Source organism: Odocoileus virginianus, chromosome 1 (genome assembly GCF_023699985.2).
Source record: "Odocoileus virginianus isolate 20LAN1187 ecotype Illinois chromosome 1, Ovbor_1.2, whole genome shotgun sequence".
NCBI lineage: Eukaryota > Metazoa > Chordata > Mammalia > Artiodactyla > Cervidae > Odocoileus > Odocoileus virginianus.
Genome location: NC_069674.1, coordinates 104,877,636 through 104,893,072, shown reverse-complemented (window position 1 = coordinate 104,893,072; position 15,437 = coordinate 104,877,636).

Sequence of the window (15,437 nt, the reverse complement as noted above, 5' to 3'; positions counted from 1 at the left end):
TAATCTGAAAAATATGTATATATACATATATAAATGAATCATTTTTTTGTATGTCTGAAACACAGTATTGTAAATCAACTATATCTCAGTTTTAAAAAAAGATGATTGTTCCATTTTTCTTAATGTTCTCAGACAACCGTTATTGATCCAAAAGATCTTGAGGAAATTTTCAAATTTCACTTCAGGGTAATATTTCCATTCTTTCTGCTCTCTGCTCAGTCTCTCAGTCGTGTCTGAATATTTGTAACACTTTGGACTTTAGCTCTCCAGGCTCCTCTGTCCGTTGGATTTTTCAGGCAAGGATGCTGGAGTAAGTTACCATTTCCTTCTCCAGGGGATCTTCCAAGCCTAGGGATCGGACCTGTGTCTCCTGCATTGCAGCCAGATTCTTTACCCACTGAGCCATTGCGGGAGCCCCAGTATTTCCATTACCTCCCATCAATTGATAGATAAAGATTTGCTGAGCACACACTATGGTGAATGGAATGCACAATTATATCACCTAATTATCAAGTGGACCTATGGAGGATAAAGAGAATGGGTATTGTCACTTCAGAGTACCATAGTTCTTTTTTGTCTCCATTTAAAATTTTTCACAATCTGTATTTTGGAGAACTTTTCCAGTTCAGTTTATTCTTCATAAAATCTTTGTATGAAGAGGGACCTGTTCTCTTAGTTTAGTGTCCGGGCAGGTAAGAGACACTGCCCATGCAACACTAGTGACTATATTAGTTCATTAGTGCTCCATACATGCCCTGGCTATCCTATTAGGTTGCCAGAGGCATCCAGGTTTAGGCTCCCCAGGATGGAATGCCATTTGGGTGCATCTGAACCAAGGACTTTGGGTTGGAAACTCTCCTATGAACCCTAAATGAAGCTCATGCTGATTACCTTCAGCGCTCCTGGCAGGGGTGTATCAGCTCTAAACAGCGATGACGGGGAGTGAGTGCTCTGAGCGAGAAGGCAGCAATGGATGGATGGATGAGAAAGAGGTATCACCTGTATCACCACCTACAAATGCACAGACCTTCCAAGGTGAATCTGCTGTAGAGTTAAATTCTCCGCACCAAAAATAAAACTTCAAAAACCTCCATCTAAAATCCTACTTTTGCATATCTGGAACAGAGTGAAAGAATGATGAAGGGTAATTAGCATGAGAAAATTTGATTTTAAATCACCAAATATCTCGAAACACTCAACATTTTTTATAGTTAAAACAGCGAGGAGAGAAAACATTTCATTTCTAAATGGCAAAGGAGGCAAGGTTTTGGGGAGGCGCATTCATACAGTGCGACATTTAGGCAACACAGATGATTCCAAGTGTTTTCTGATTGAATGTTTAACATTTCTATATGAGAAGAAATGTCAGCAAATGCAAATATCTTTTATTTTTATGACTTGGCCCTGAAAATGCTTGGATTTACAGACCATTAGTCTTTTTTTCTTCAGTTTTGGAGTCATAAATAGGAAAGATAGTTATATTTCCTTACTGGGAAAAGAACCCCAGACTCAGGAATTAGAGGGGACACAGGATGGATTCTGGATTACATTGGCCTCAAAAGGTTAATAATACTGGAACTTCCACTTTTTCTTCCGTCTTTTCAGTTGCTGCTTTGGAGCATTTTTCAGTCATGTAGAAGCACTTGAGACCCAAACACTAAGCAGGTAGGTGTGTGATTAGGTGCATGATACGGGGGTGGGAGGGAAGGGGGAATTCCACTCACAGAGCACTCCTTGAAGCTATCCCCACCTGAAGTCAATGTCCTGCCCTTCAGGACCACCCCAAGTCTCAAATGACAGAAGTAAGTACCTTCAGAGTTCACACACACAGTCCTAAATGACTGGCTCCGAGCATCATCCATCGTTCATTCATTCCCTCATCCATTTGCCACATTGTCACTCTCCATAAGCCTTGCCTCTTCTCTTGTTTCACTTTTCATGGCCTAGATCTGCAGTTTAGCATCTGCACTCACTCCCACTTTTCTACCCATATCCATGGCTCCTCTGTGATCCCACATGTCTTCCAGATGCACTTTTCTCCTAGTCAATACAGTCATGGTTCTTGGTTTTTATCTCCGGGTACCCACAGCCCTGCCTCACACTCCATCTCAGTGGTCAGCCACAGACCCATGAAAGTGTTCAGGAGGCACCAGTACTTGCACCAAGAAAGAGCTGCAGGCTGTTAACAATTTGTCAACATAGCCTAAAGGCCAGTTCTTAACCCTTGATCCATCTTAGTATGGCAGCAAGACTGTGTTTATGATTTGTAAGAGGATGGTGTTCAGATATGGCTAAAATTAAAAAAGAAGAGAACCTGAAACAATCTGACATGGCTGTTTTCTAATCCACAGTTCATAGACTTAGCCAAGGCACACAGAGGCATCAGGAAGGGTGACCATCAGTGACATGAGTGCATCCTTTGAAATGAGCCCATCCTGAGAGGGCTGCTCCCAGCTATGACTTCCCACAGCCTCAACTGGACCTCCTCACACTGAGTTTTTGCCCCCTATGCACCCCCCATTCCAGCTTGGCTTTATGATTATTGATTTCAAAATTCTCATTTGTACAGTACTTCTGGATGACTGAACTCTATTTACTAATTTATCCTAGTTAATAAATACTATTTGTACTCTATCAGTAGTAGTGATTATAAATATAAGACAAAATTGATATATTGGACAGTGTTTACAACTGACTTGCAAAATGAATTCTGTTATGATAAAAACATACAATAAAATATTTGGAACTTTTGCAGCTATGTAAAACATGCACGAGCAAACAAAATGAAAAAAAAATTTTGTTAGTGACGATAATGGTGGAATTTTGACAACATTTTAAAATTTAGTTTTATTTCCTAAGTGGTTTATATCAAAGTTTTGCTTTTAAAACTTGAAAAATATAATAATATGTAATTAGAAAATGTATGTTTCAAAACAAAAAATCAAAACCAAAAGAACTTGCCTAAGCATCAGAGTGGCATAATTGTAAGCATAGGAGTCGGTTTTCATTGTTGCTTAGTCAGAATGGCATCTCTTTAGAAAATATGTTCAATAACACAGTATATATGATTCTAAACACACTACAATTGTCTTTACTATAAGGAATCACATATAGTTGAATTTATCCAAATTCCATAAGCTGTATCAACAGCCAAACTAGCAAATATCCATATGTGAATTCCCAAGTGTTTTGCATTTTTGTGACCTTGATAGAAGTAGGAAATCACCCCAAAGCAATACCTCAGAGGGTTCCAGGAACATAAATACTCCACCTCATTCTTCTGCCTTTCTCTGATTTTCTGCAAAACTCACTGTTGGCTGAAGCCTGCTGGAAGTTAGCTCAGTAAGGGGCAGTGAGCACAATCCATACAGTTAATACAACACAGACTGCAGAGGGTGGGAGTTAATTTGTGGTAACAAATGGAGAGGTTTAATCAAAATGACTAAGCTTTCTTTGAAACACTTGGGACAAATATATTGCCCAGTTTTATGTTAATGTTGCATTACAAATTCAATTGGCCTATCTCATCAAGCACTTTTCTAAAAACCCACAGGACAGCCTTCCCTAAAGTTATTCTGTGAGGACATGACCCCAAGGAAAATGGAATAGTACTCCCTACCTGGAATCAAATCTCTCAAGGATGGAGAAGGAAGGACGGAACCACGGGAGCTTAACGTCCTTCCCCAGACACTCTGAACATACACGGTTTTCCTTCCTAAGGATAAGCGGCAATGAACTTGAGACTGACTTGACCACTGGGTTATAATAGGGACACACACACCCCTGCACTATGAAGGAGTGAGTCCTTGTGAACATCAAGTTGTCTGGGGGTGATTTTCATGCACTGATGTTGGTTTCTAACTTTGGGAGCTTCCCGAGCGAGAGCTGAAACTGGCCCTTATACACAGAGAACAAGCAGAGACCTAAGGAAGAGGCAGACTCTCTAGATAAGTAGGTGGCAGGTTTCATAAGCAGAGAACTTACTTATGAGGCTTATCTTTGTGCTTCAAGATGAGTAGGCCCTACACCTGCTTGCCAGAATCTTCAAGTTGATATAGAGTACTTGACAGGCTTCAGTCATGTTCAGATGGTCTCAACTAAACATTACTCTCTCTAGGTTGTGTCCTTGAAACAGCTCCAGCTGTGGCAACAGTGGGCAGAACACACATTCCAAGGACAGAGGAGGGGTGAAGAGCCTCTGATTGCTGGGGTCCAGCAGTCCTGTCCTCTCAATGACTGCCTTCAGCGACTCTGCAAGCGTCCACTCCCCCATCCTCTTTCACCTGATGATTTAACTCCCATCGGCAATCTTTGCCTTGAACAAATTCTCCTTAAGAATGGGAAACTTCTACCACCCCAAAGCTATAATCTGAATTGCGTGCATTTGTAGTTGTCATTCTTAATAGCTGGTACTACTTGGATTCCATGGATAAAGACTTTTTCTTTTCCTTTTAATTACTAACTTTTAAAGTATAAAACAATAAACCATTATTATTCTTTTCTACTCTTTACACAGCATTAATATTTGAATACTTCTGTGGGCAAAATGTTCATAAAACCTTTCCCCTGCTGCATGAGAATTTGACCTTTGGTTAATTTCTTTGCTGTGTTTCCCTGAAAACAGATAAAAAAGGTAAGTTACTGAGGGACATTGCTTATAGTAAAAATTACTTTTCATCAGCACATTGCATCTGGCCTCAGAGAATAGTGAGTATATGATAGGAAGCTGTGTCAGTTGCTTCCCTGGGTACTGTCACTCTTGGGAATGAACTTTCCAGGGGAACTATGGGATCTGTCTGTGGAGCCCTGCCACGTGTAATTATCTCCTTGCACCTGAACTGTCTAACGTGTGCCTGCAGACTCCCATTCAAGACCAAAGCCCAGGGTACCCTGCAGGTGAGCACTGATCCCGTTTCCTATCCCACTAGCAGGCTGGTGTCACGGTTGGCCTGTTATACCCTGGTGAGGCTCGTTATGTAGTTTAGCCTGAGATGATCCTTTTGGGGCCCTGCAGATCCTCCCTGTGCTCCATCCATACCAGAGTTGCATCTCTGACAAACTGGCTCCTCTCAGCGGAGAAACAGGATTAGAAAAAGGAAGGTGGGCTTCAGGATTGTTATTGCTCTCCCATTTGGGTGTCATGGCTTCCAGGCCTTTCCTATGAGTACAAACTAGATAATTTCAGAAACTCTCAAATTAGTAACAAAAATTCCAATTAAGCTGGGGAGATTCGGCATCAGTTCTTTAGTGTGATACTTGTAGCTCTTCTCTCTCTATTAATAACATTAACACAGTCACTAATTTGCTTGTTGTTGTTCAGTCACTAAGCCATGTCCAACTCTTTGTGACCCCATGGACAGCCCAGATCCTCTCTCCATGGGATTTCACAGGCAAGAATACTGGAGTGGGTTGCCGTTTCCTTCTCCAAGGGAGTCTTCCTTATAAGGGATTTGACTCAGGTCTCCTGTATTGGTAGGAGGATTCTTTACCACTGGTACCATACACTATAAAAAAAAAAAATTCAAAGCAATGATAATAGTAATTCTAATAATAATGACTATAGAATATATAGTGTGATTTAATATTACTGTTCTTTTGTCCTTTAGTGTGTATATCACTAACTTGTCATAAATGTAGCTTATGTTTTAGATCACCAAAAGCAATCCTTTCCTCCAGATAGTTATTATAATAAAATAATTTAATATAAAAATATTCTTTTTTAAATCTGTGCTCATTTTTTTTGCTTTGCATATAATTTACATTTTAAACAGCTAAAACATTTTTGTAATTCAGTAGCAAAACTATGTTAAAAATGTATGTTCAAAGAAGACTTAAGCTCATTCTTTCTGCTGCTTATTCTTAACAATTTTGTTTAACTATTTTCTTTTAATGTTTCATTTTGTGTAATAAGCACATTATTATGTATATATTTCATTTATGTATTTAAATTCTTCTTATACAAAATATGCTATATTGCTACTGTGATTTTAAATTTTTTCCATGTAATAATGTTTCTTAATATGGTCATGGCAATAATCTGAGCATAGAACAGGGCATTGTAAACAACATTGCCACTGAGATGGAGTCTCTAAAGAAATTCTGTAGTGCCAACATTTGGATTATAAAAGATGTTCACAAAATTATTAATCTAATATATCTTTATTAAATAATTTAAATATATACACATGCAAATATGTATGCATACATATATGTTTTACTATTTCTTCCCCCTCTATTTAATCTTTCTAAATTGAAATCTCTGTGAGGGCAGGATAGTGTCCTCACACAGTTACTCACTGTTAGGCATGACCAATGCCTAAAAATTCCCTAATACAAAAAAAATTATTTAATATAAAACTGTGGAATGAATGAATGGGGTTTCCACAGAAGGGTAGATGTTAAGCAAAATTCATAAAATGGAGGAAAAAAGCAATCAAGCAGAGGGAGAAGTTTCTGCTCTTCAGTTCAGTTCATAAATGGAATGGAGATTCTCTGCTTTTCCAGCACCAAAACTTCAACTGTTTTTCCTAACATGCTGTATAAGCCAGTCTTTTGGGGACATATCACTTCAAACCAGTTTCACAAGAGAGAGTAACATAGAATAATTAAGTAAATTGACTCTGAAATCAGATGGACAGCCATTTAATTCTCAGCTGTTGCTACGTGACAGTGATAAACCCTAAGCAATTATTTAAGTTTTACTTTTCTTATATTTCAGTGGAGATAATAGTTAAGAATTATAGAGCAGAGATAATATGTAATAATATTAATATAAATATTATATGAAATTTGTTATATAAACTCAATTTATATATTTATATAAGTTATGTAAATCTTATATAAATATTGATGTTTTGCAGTCTACTGCATTCTTATTAGAAGAAGAGCTGAGTCAAATATATTACCGAGTGATTATGGAATTTGAGGGCTTGGTCTATGTGCTATGTTAATGATGGAATCATCAAGGAACAAAAGACTTGCCAGTGGTCCAGCTGAAGTCCATTAATGCTCTCTGAGCACGGTTATCAGTGGAGAATGTAGAAGTGAGCTGATGGAGGTAGAGTTGAAGGACTTGAACACAATGTTTTGCCCACTCTAGGTCACTTATGTAATTTGAATAATTTTTTTTTCAAATTTATTTTTTATTGAAAAATAATTCTTTACAGAATTTTGTTGTTTTCTGTCAAACTTTAACATGAATCAGCCATTGGTATACATATATCCCCTCCCTTCTGTACCTTCCTCCCATCTCCAACCCCATCCCACACCTCTAGATTGGTACAGAGCCCCCGTTTGACTTTCCTGAGGATACAGCGAATTCCTGTTTACTACCTATTTTACATATGGTAATGTAAGTCTCTCTTTCCATACATCTCACCCTCTCTTCCCTTCTCCCCATATCCGTAAGTCTATTCTCTATGTCTGTTTCTCCATTGCTGCCCTTAAAATAAATTCTTCAGTACCATTTTTCTAGATTCTGCATATATGCATTAGAACATGATATTTATCCTTCTCTTTCTGACTCATTTCACTCAGTATAATAGGTTCTAGGTTCATCCACCTCATCAGAACTGACTCAACTGTGTTCCTTTTTATGGCTGAGTGTATATGGACCACAACTTTTATCCATTCATCTGTCGATGGACATCTAGGTTGCTTCCATGTTCTAGCCATTCTAAACAGTGCTGCAATGAACAATGGGATACAGGTGTCTCTTTCAATTTTGGTTTCCTCAGTGTATATGCCTAGGAGTGGGATTGCTGGGTCATATGGTGGTTTTAGTCCTAGTTTTTTAAGGAATCTCCACATTGTCTTCCATAGTGGCTATGTCAATTTACATCCCCACCAACAGTGCAAGATCATTCCCTTTTCTCCACATCCTCTCCAACATTTATTGTTTGTAGACTTTTTGATGATGGCCATTCTGACCTATGTGAGTTGATATCTCATGTGGCTTTGATTTACATTTCTCTAATAATGAGCAATGTTGAGCATCTTTTCATATGTTTGTTAGCCAACTGTATGTCTTCTTTGGATAAATGTCTGTTTAAGTCTTTTTGCCACTTTTTGATTGTGTTGTTTGTTTTTCTGGCATTGAGTTGTGTGAGCTGCTTGTATATTCTGGAAATTAATATTTGTCAGTTGTTTCCTTTGTTATTATTTTCTCCCATTCTGAGGGTTGTCTTCTCACCTTGCTTAAAGTTTTCTTTGCTGTGCAAAGGCTTTTAAGTTTAATCAGGTCCCACTTGTTCACTTTTGTTTTTATTTATTTTACATTAGAAGGTGGGTCATAGAGCATCTTGCTTTGATTTATGTCATCAAGTGTTCTTTTTGTTTTCCTCTATGAGTTTTATAGTGTCTGGTCTTACATTTAGGTCTTTAATCCATTTTGAGTTTATCTTTGTGTATAGTGTTAGGAAGTGTTATAATTTCATTCTTTCACATGTAGCTGTCCAGTTTTCCCAGCACCATTTATTGAAGAGGCTATCTTTGCCCCATTGTATATTCTTGCCTCCTTTGTCAAAAATAAGGTACCCATAGGTGCATGGTTTATTTCTGGGCTTTCTATCTTGTTCCATTGGTCTATATTTCTGTTTTTGTGCCAGTACCATACTGTCTTGATGACCGTAGCTTTGTAGTATAATCTGAAGTCAGGAAGGGTGATTCCTCCAGCTCCATTCTTCTTTCTCAAGACTGCTTTGGCTGTTAAGGGTCTTTTGTGTTTCCATATGAATTGTGAATTTTTTTGTTCTAGTTCTGTGAAAAATGTCATTGGTAATTTGATAAGGATCTCATTGAATCTGTAGATTGCATTTGGTCGTATACTAATTTTCACAATATTGATTCTTCCTACCCAGGAACGTGGAATATCTCTCCATCTGTTTATGTTGTCTTTGATTTCTTCATTAGTGTCTTATAATTTTCTGGGTACAGTTCTTTTGTCTCCTTAGCTATGTTTATTCCTAGATATTAAATTATTTTTGTTGCAATGGTGAATGGGATTGATTCCTTAATTTCTCTTTCTGATATTTCATTGTTAGTATATAGAAATGCTAATAATATATAGATTTCTGTGTATTGATTTTGTATCCTGCAACTTTGCTAAATTCACTGATTAGCTCTAGTAATTTTCTGATACTATCTTTAGGGTTTTCTATGTACAGTATCATGTCATCTGCAAACAGTGAGAATTTTATTTCTTCTTTTCCAATCTGGATTCCTTTTATTTATTTTCTTATCTGATTGCTGTAGCTAGGACTTCCAGAACTACACTGAATAATAGTGGTGAAAGTGGACACCTTTGTCTTGTTCCTGATCTTAGGGGAATGCTTTCAGTTTTTCACCACTGAGAATAATGTTTGCTGTAGGCTTATCATATATGACCTTTACTATGTTTAGGTCAGTTCCTTCTGTGCCCATATTTTGAAGAGTTTTAATCATAAATCATTGATGAATTTTGTCAAAGACTTTTTCTACATTTATTGAGATTATCATATGGTTTTTATCTTTCAATTTCTTAAAATGGTGTACCACATTGATTGATTTGTGTATATTGAAGAATGCTTGCATTCCCAGAGTAAACCCAACTTGATCACGGTGTATGAGCTTTCTGATGTGTTGCTGAATTCTGTTTGCTAAAATTTTGTTGAGAATTTTGCATCTATATTCATCAGTGATATTGGCCTGTAGTTTTCTTTTTTTGTCTTGTCTTTGTCTGATTTTGGTATCAGGGTGAAGGTGGTCTCATAGAATGAGTTTGGAAGTGCTCCTTCCTTTGAAATTTTTTGTAAGAGTTTTAGAAGGAGAGGCATTTTCTCTTCTCTACATGTTTGATAGAATTCTCCTGTGAAGCCCTCTAGGCCTGGGCTTTTGTTTTTAGGGAGATTTTTTTATCACAGCTTCAATTTCAGTGCTTGTAATTGCATTGTTCATAATTTCTATTCCTTCCTGATTCAGTCTTGGAAGATTGAACTTTTCTAAGAATATGTCCCTTTTTCCAGGATATCCAAGTTATTGCCATATAGTTGTGTGTCTTAGTCTCTTATAACTGCATTGTCTCTTGTAACCTCTCCTTTTTCATTTTTCATTGTGTTGATTTGATTCTTCCCTCTTTTTTTCTTGATGAACCTGGCTAAAGTCTTGTCAATTTTATTTATCTTCTCAAAGAAACAGCTTTTAGTTTTATTAATCTTTACTATTATTTCTTTCATTTCTTTTTCATTTATTTCTGTTGAGATCTTTATGATTTCTTTCCTTCTACTAATTTTGGGGATTTTTTGTTCTTCTTTTTCCAGTTGTTCTAGGTGTAAAGTTAGGTTGTCTATTTGATGCTTTCCTTTTTACTTGAGGTAGGATTTTATTGCTATAAACTTCCCTCTTAGAACTGCTTTCACTGCATCCCATAGGTTTTGAGTTGTCATTTCTTTCTAGAAATATTTTGATTTCCCTTTTGACTTCTTTGGCAATCTGTTGGTTATTTAGAAAAGTATTATTTAATTTCCATGTGTTTATGTTTCTTACAGTTTTTTTTCTTGTAATTGATATTTAGTCTCATAGTGTTGTGGTCGGAGAAGATGCTTGATATGATTTCAATTTTCTTAAATTTACTGAAGTTTGATTTCTGACACAAGATGTGGTCTATCCTGGAGAATGTTCCATGTGCACTTGAGAAGAGGGTGTAATCTTCTGCATTTGGATGGAATGTCCTGAAGATATCAATGAGATCCATTTCATCTGATGTATCATTTAAGACTTGTGTTTCCTTATTAATTTTCTGTTTTGATGATCTGTCCATTTGTGTGAGTGGGGTGTTAAAGTCTCCTACTATTATTGTGTTACTGTCAACTTCTCCTTTTATGTCTGTTAGTGTTTTTCTTATGTATTGAGGTGCTCCTATGTTGGGTGCATAGATATTTACAGTTGTTATGTCTTTCTCTTGGATTAACCCCTTGATCATTATGTATTGTCCTTCCCTATCTCTTTCAATCTTCTTTATTTTAAGGTCTATTTTGTCTAATATGAGGATTACTACTCCAGCTTTCTTTTGCTTCTCATTTTCATGGAATATATTTTTCCATCCTCTCACTTTCAGTCTATATATGTCTTTAGGTCTGAAGTGAGTTTCTTGTAGACAACATATACATGGGCCTTGTTTTTGTATCCATTCAACCAGTTTTTGTCATTTGGTTGGAGCGTTTAACCCATTTACATTTAAACTAATTATTGACATATATGTTCCTATTGCCATTTTCTTGTTTGGCATTGATTTTGGAGCTCTTTTTTCTTCTCTTGTATTTCTTGACTATATAAGCCCCTTTAACATTTGCTGTAAAGCTGGTTTGGTGCTACTGAATCCTCTTAACTTTTGCTTGTCTGAAAAGCTGTCTATTTCTCCACCAATTTTGAATGAGATCCTTGTCAGGTAGTGTAATCTTGGTTGTATATTTTTTGCCTTTCAATACTTTAGATATATCCTGGCATTCCCTTCTGGCCTGCAGAGTTTCTGATGAAAGATCAGCTGTTAAGCATATGGGATTTCCATTGCATGCTACTTGTTGCTTCTCCCTTGCTGCTTTTAATATTCTTTCTTTGTGTTTAATATTTGTTAGATTGATTAGTATGTGTCCTGGACTGTTTCTCCTCGGGTTGTTCCTGTATGGGACTCTTTGTGCTTCTTAGACTTGACTATTTCCTTTTCCATGTTGGGGAAATTTTCAACTATAATCTCTTCAAAAATTTTCTCATACTCTTTCTTTTCCTCTCTTTCTGGGATCCCTGTAATTTGAATGTTGCTGTGTTTGATACTGTCCCAGAGGTCTCTGAGACAATCCTCAGTTCTTTTCATTCTTTTTACTTTATTCTGCTCTTCAGAAGTTATTTCCACCATTTTATCTTCCAGCTCACTGATTTGTTCTTCTACTTCAGATATTTATATTCTCTGTTGATTCCTTCTAGAGTATTTTTAATTTCAGTAATTGCATTTTTGCCTCTGTATGTTTATTCTTCAATTCTTCTAGATCTTTGTTAACTGTCTTGCATTTTCTCCATTTTGCTTTCAAGATTTTTGATCATCTTTACTATCACTATTCTCAATTCTTTTTCAGGTAGCTTGCCTATTTCCTCTTCATTTATTTGGACTTCTGTGTTTCTAGGTTGTCCCTTCATTTGTGTATCATTTTTCTGCCTTTTCATTATTATTTTTAACTTATTGATTTGAGTTTTCTTTTTCCCAGGTTTCAAGGTTGAATTCTTTATTACTTTTGGCTTCTGCCCTCCAACCCATGAACAGTATGAGAAGGCAAAATGATAGGATACAGAAAGGGAAACTCCCCAGGTCGGTAGGTGCCCAATATGCTACTGGAGATCAGTGGAGAAATAACTCCAGAAAGAATGAAGGGATGGAGCCAAAGCAAAACTAACACCCAGTTGGGGATGGGACTGGTGATAGAAGCAAGGTCCGATGCTGTAAAGAGCAATATCGCATAGGAACCTGTAATGTTAGGTCCATGAATCAAGGCAAATTGGAAGTGGACAAACAGGAGATGGCAAGAGTGAATGTCGACATTCTAGGAATCAGCAAACTAAAATGGACTGGAGTGGGTGAATTTAACTCAGATGGCCATTATATCTACTACTGTGGGCAGGAATTCCTTAGAAGAAATGGAGTAGCCATCATAGTCAACAAAAGAGTCTGAAATGCAGTACTTGGATTCAATCTCAAAAATGACAGAATGATCTGTTCGTTTGCAAGGCAAACCATTCAATATCATGGTAATCCAAGCCTATGCCCTAACCAGTAATGCTGAAGAAGCCAAATTTGAATGGTTCTATGAAGACCTACAAGAACTTTTAGAACTAACACCCAAAAATGATGTCCTTTTCATTATAGGGGACTGAAATGCAAAATTAGGAAGTCAAGAAACACCTGGAGTAACAGGCAAATTTGGCCTTGGAGTATGGAATGAAGCAGGGCAAAGGCTGATAGAGTTTTGCCAAGAGAACGCACTGGTCATAGCAAACACCCTCTTCCAACAACACAAGAGAAGACTCTACACATGGACATCACCAGACGGTCAACACTGAAATCAGATTGATTATATTCTTTGCAGCCAAAGATGGAGAAGCTCTATACAGTCAGCAAAAACAAGACCAGGAGCTGAGTGTGGCTCAGATCATGAACTCCTTATTGCCAAATTCAGACTTAAACTGAAGAGAGTAGGGATAACCACTAGACCATTCAGGTATGACCTAAATCAAATCCCTTATGACTATACAGTGGAAGTGAGAAATAGATTTAAGGGACGAGATCTGATAGACAGAGAGCCTGATGAACTATGGATGGAGATTTGTGACATCATATAGAAGACAGGGATCAAGACCATCCCCATGGAAAAGACATGCAAAAAGGCAAAATGGATGTCTGAGGAGGCCTTACAAATAGCTGTGAAAAGAAGAGAAGCAAAAAGCAAAAGAGAAAAGGAAAGATATTCCCATTTGAATGCAGAGTTCCAAAGAATACCAAGGAGAGATAAGAAAGCTTTCCTCAGCAATCAATGCAAAGAAATAGAGGAAAACAACAGAATGGGAAAGACTAGAGAACTCTTCAAGAAAATTAGAGATAACCTAGGGAACATTTCATGTAAAAATGGGCTCAATAAAGGACAGAAATGGTATGGACCTAATAGAAGCAGAAGATATTAAGAAGAGGTGGCAAGAATACACAGAACTGTACAAAAAAAGATCTTCATGACCCAGATAATCACAATGGTGTGATTACTCACCTAGAGCCAGACATCCTGGAATGTGAAGTCAAGTGGGCCTTAGAAAGCATCACTACGAACAAAGCTAGTGGATGTGATGGAATTCCAGTTGAGCTATTTCAAATCCTGAAAGGTGATGCTGTGAAAGTGCTGTACTCAATATGCCAGCAAATTTGGAAAACTCAGCAGTGGCCACAGGACTGGAAAAGGTCAGTTTTCATTCCAATCCCTAAGAAAGGCAATCCCAAAGAATGCTGAAACTACTGCACAATTGCACTCATCTCACATGCTAGTAAAGTAATGCTCAAAATTCTCAAAGCCACGCTTCAGAATACATGAACCAAGAACTTCCAGATGTTCAAGCTGGTTTTAGAAAAGGCAGAGGAACCAGAGATCAAATTGCCAATATCCACTGGATCATTGAAAAAGCAAGAGAGTTCCAGAAAAACATCTATTTCTGCTTTACTGACTATGCCAAAGCCTTCGACTGTGTGGATCACAATAAACTGTGGAAAATTCTGAAGGAGATGGGAATACCAGACCACCTGACCTGCCTCTTGAGATACCTGTATGCAGGTCAGGAAGCAACAGTTAGAACTGAACATGTAACAACAGACTGGTTCCAAATAGGAAAAGGAGTACGTCAAGGCTGTATATTGTCACCTTGCTTATTTAACTTATATGCAGAGTACATCATGATAAACTCTGGGCTGGAAGAAGCACACGCTGGAATCAAGATTGCTGGGAGAAATATCAATAACCTCAGATATGCAGATGACACCACCCTTATGGCAGATTGTGAAGAGGAACGAAAAAGCCTCTTGATGAAAGTGAAAGAGGAGAGTGAAAAAGTTGGCTTAAAGCTCAACATTCAGAAAACTAAGATCATGGCATCTGGTCCCATGACATCATGGGAAATAGATGGGGGGACAGTGGAAACAGTTTCAGATTTTATTTGGGGGGGCTCCAAAATCACTGTAGATGGTGACTGCAGCCATGAAATTAAAAGATGCTTACTCCTTGGAAGGGAAGTTACAACCGACCTAGATAGCATATTAAAAAGCAGGGACATTACTTTGTCAACAAAGGTCTGTCTGGTCAAGGCTATGGTTTTTCCAGTGGTCATGTATGGATGTGAGAGTTGGACTGTGAATAAAGCTGAGTGCCAAAAAATTGATGCATTTGAACTGTGGTGTTGGAGAAGACTCTTGAGAGTCCCTTGGACTGCAAGGAGATCCAACCAGTCCATCGTAAAGGAGATCAGTCCTGGGTGTTCATTGGAAGGACTGATGTTGAAGCTAAATCTCCAATACTTTGGCTACCTCATGGGAAGGATTGACTCATTGGAAAAGACCCTGATGCTGGGAGGGATTGGGGGGCAGGAGGAGAAGGGGACGACAGAGGATGAGATGGCTGGATGGCATCACTGACTCGATGGGCATGAGTTTGAGTAAACTCCGGGAGTTTGTGATGGACAGGGAAGCCTGGTGTGCTGCGATTCATGGGGTCACAAAGAGTCGGACACGACTGAGTGACTGAACTGACTAACTGACCTAAGATTGGTCTAGCGGTTTGTGTAAGCTTTGTATAGGGTGAGGTTTGTGCTGAGTTTTTGTTTGCTGGTTTATCTTTCCTCTGATGGGTAAGACTGAGTGAGGTGTTAATCCTGTTTGCTGA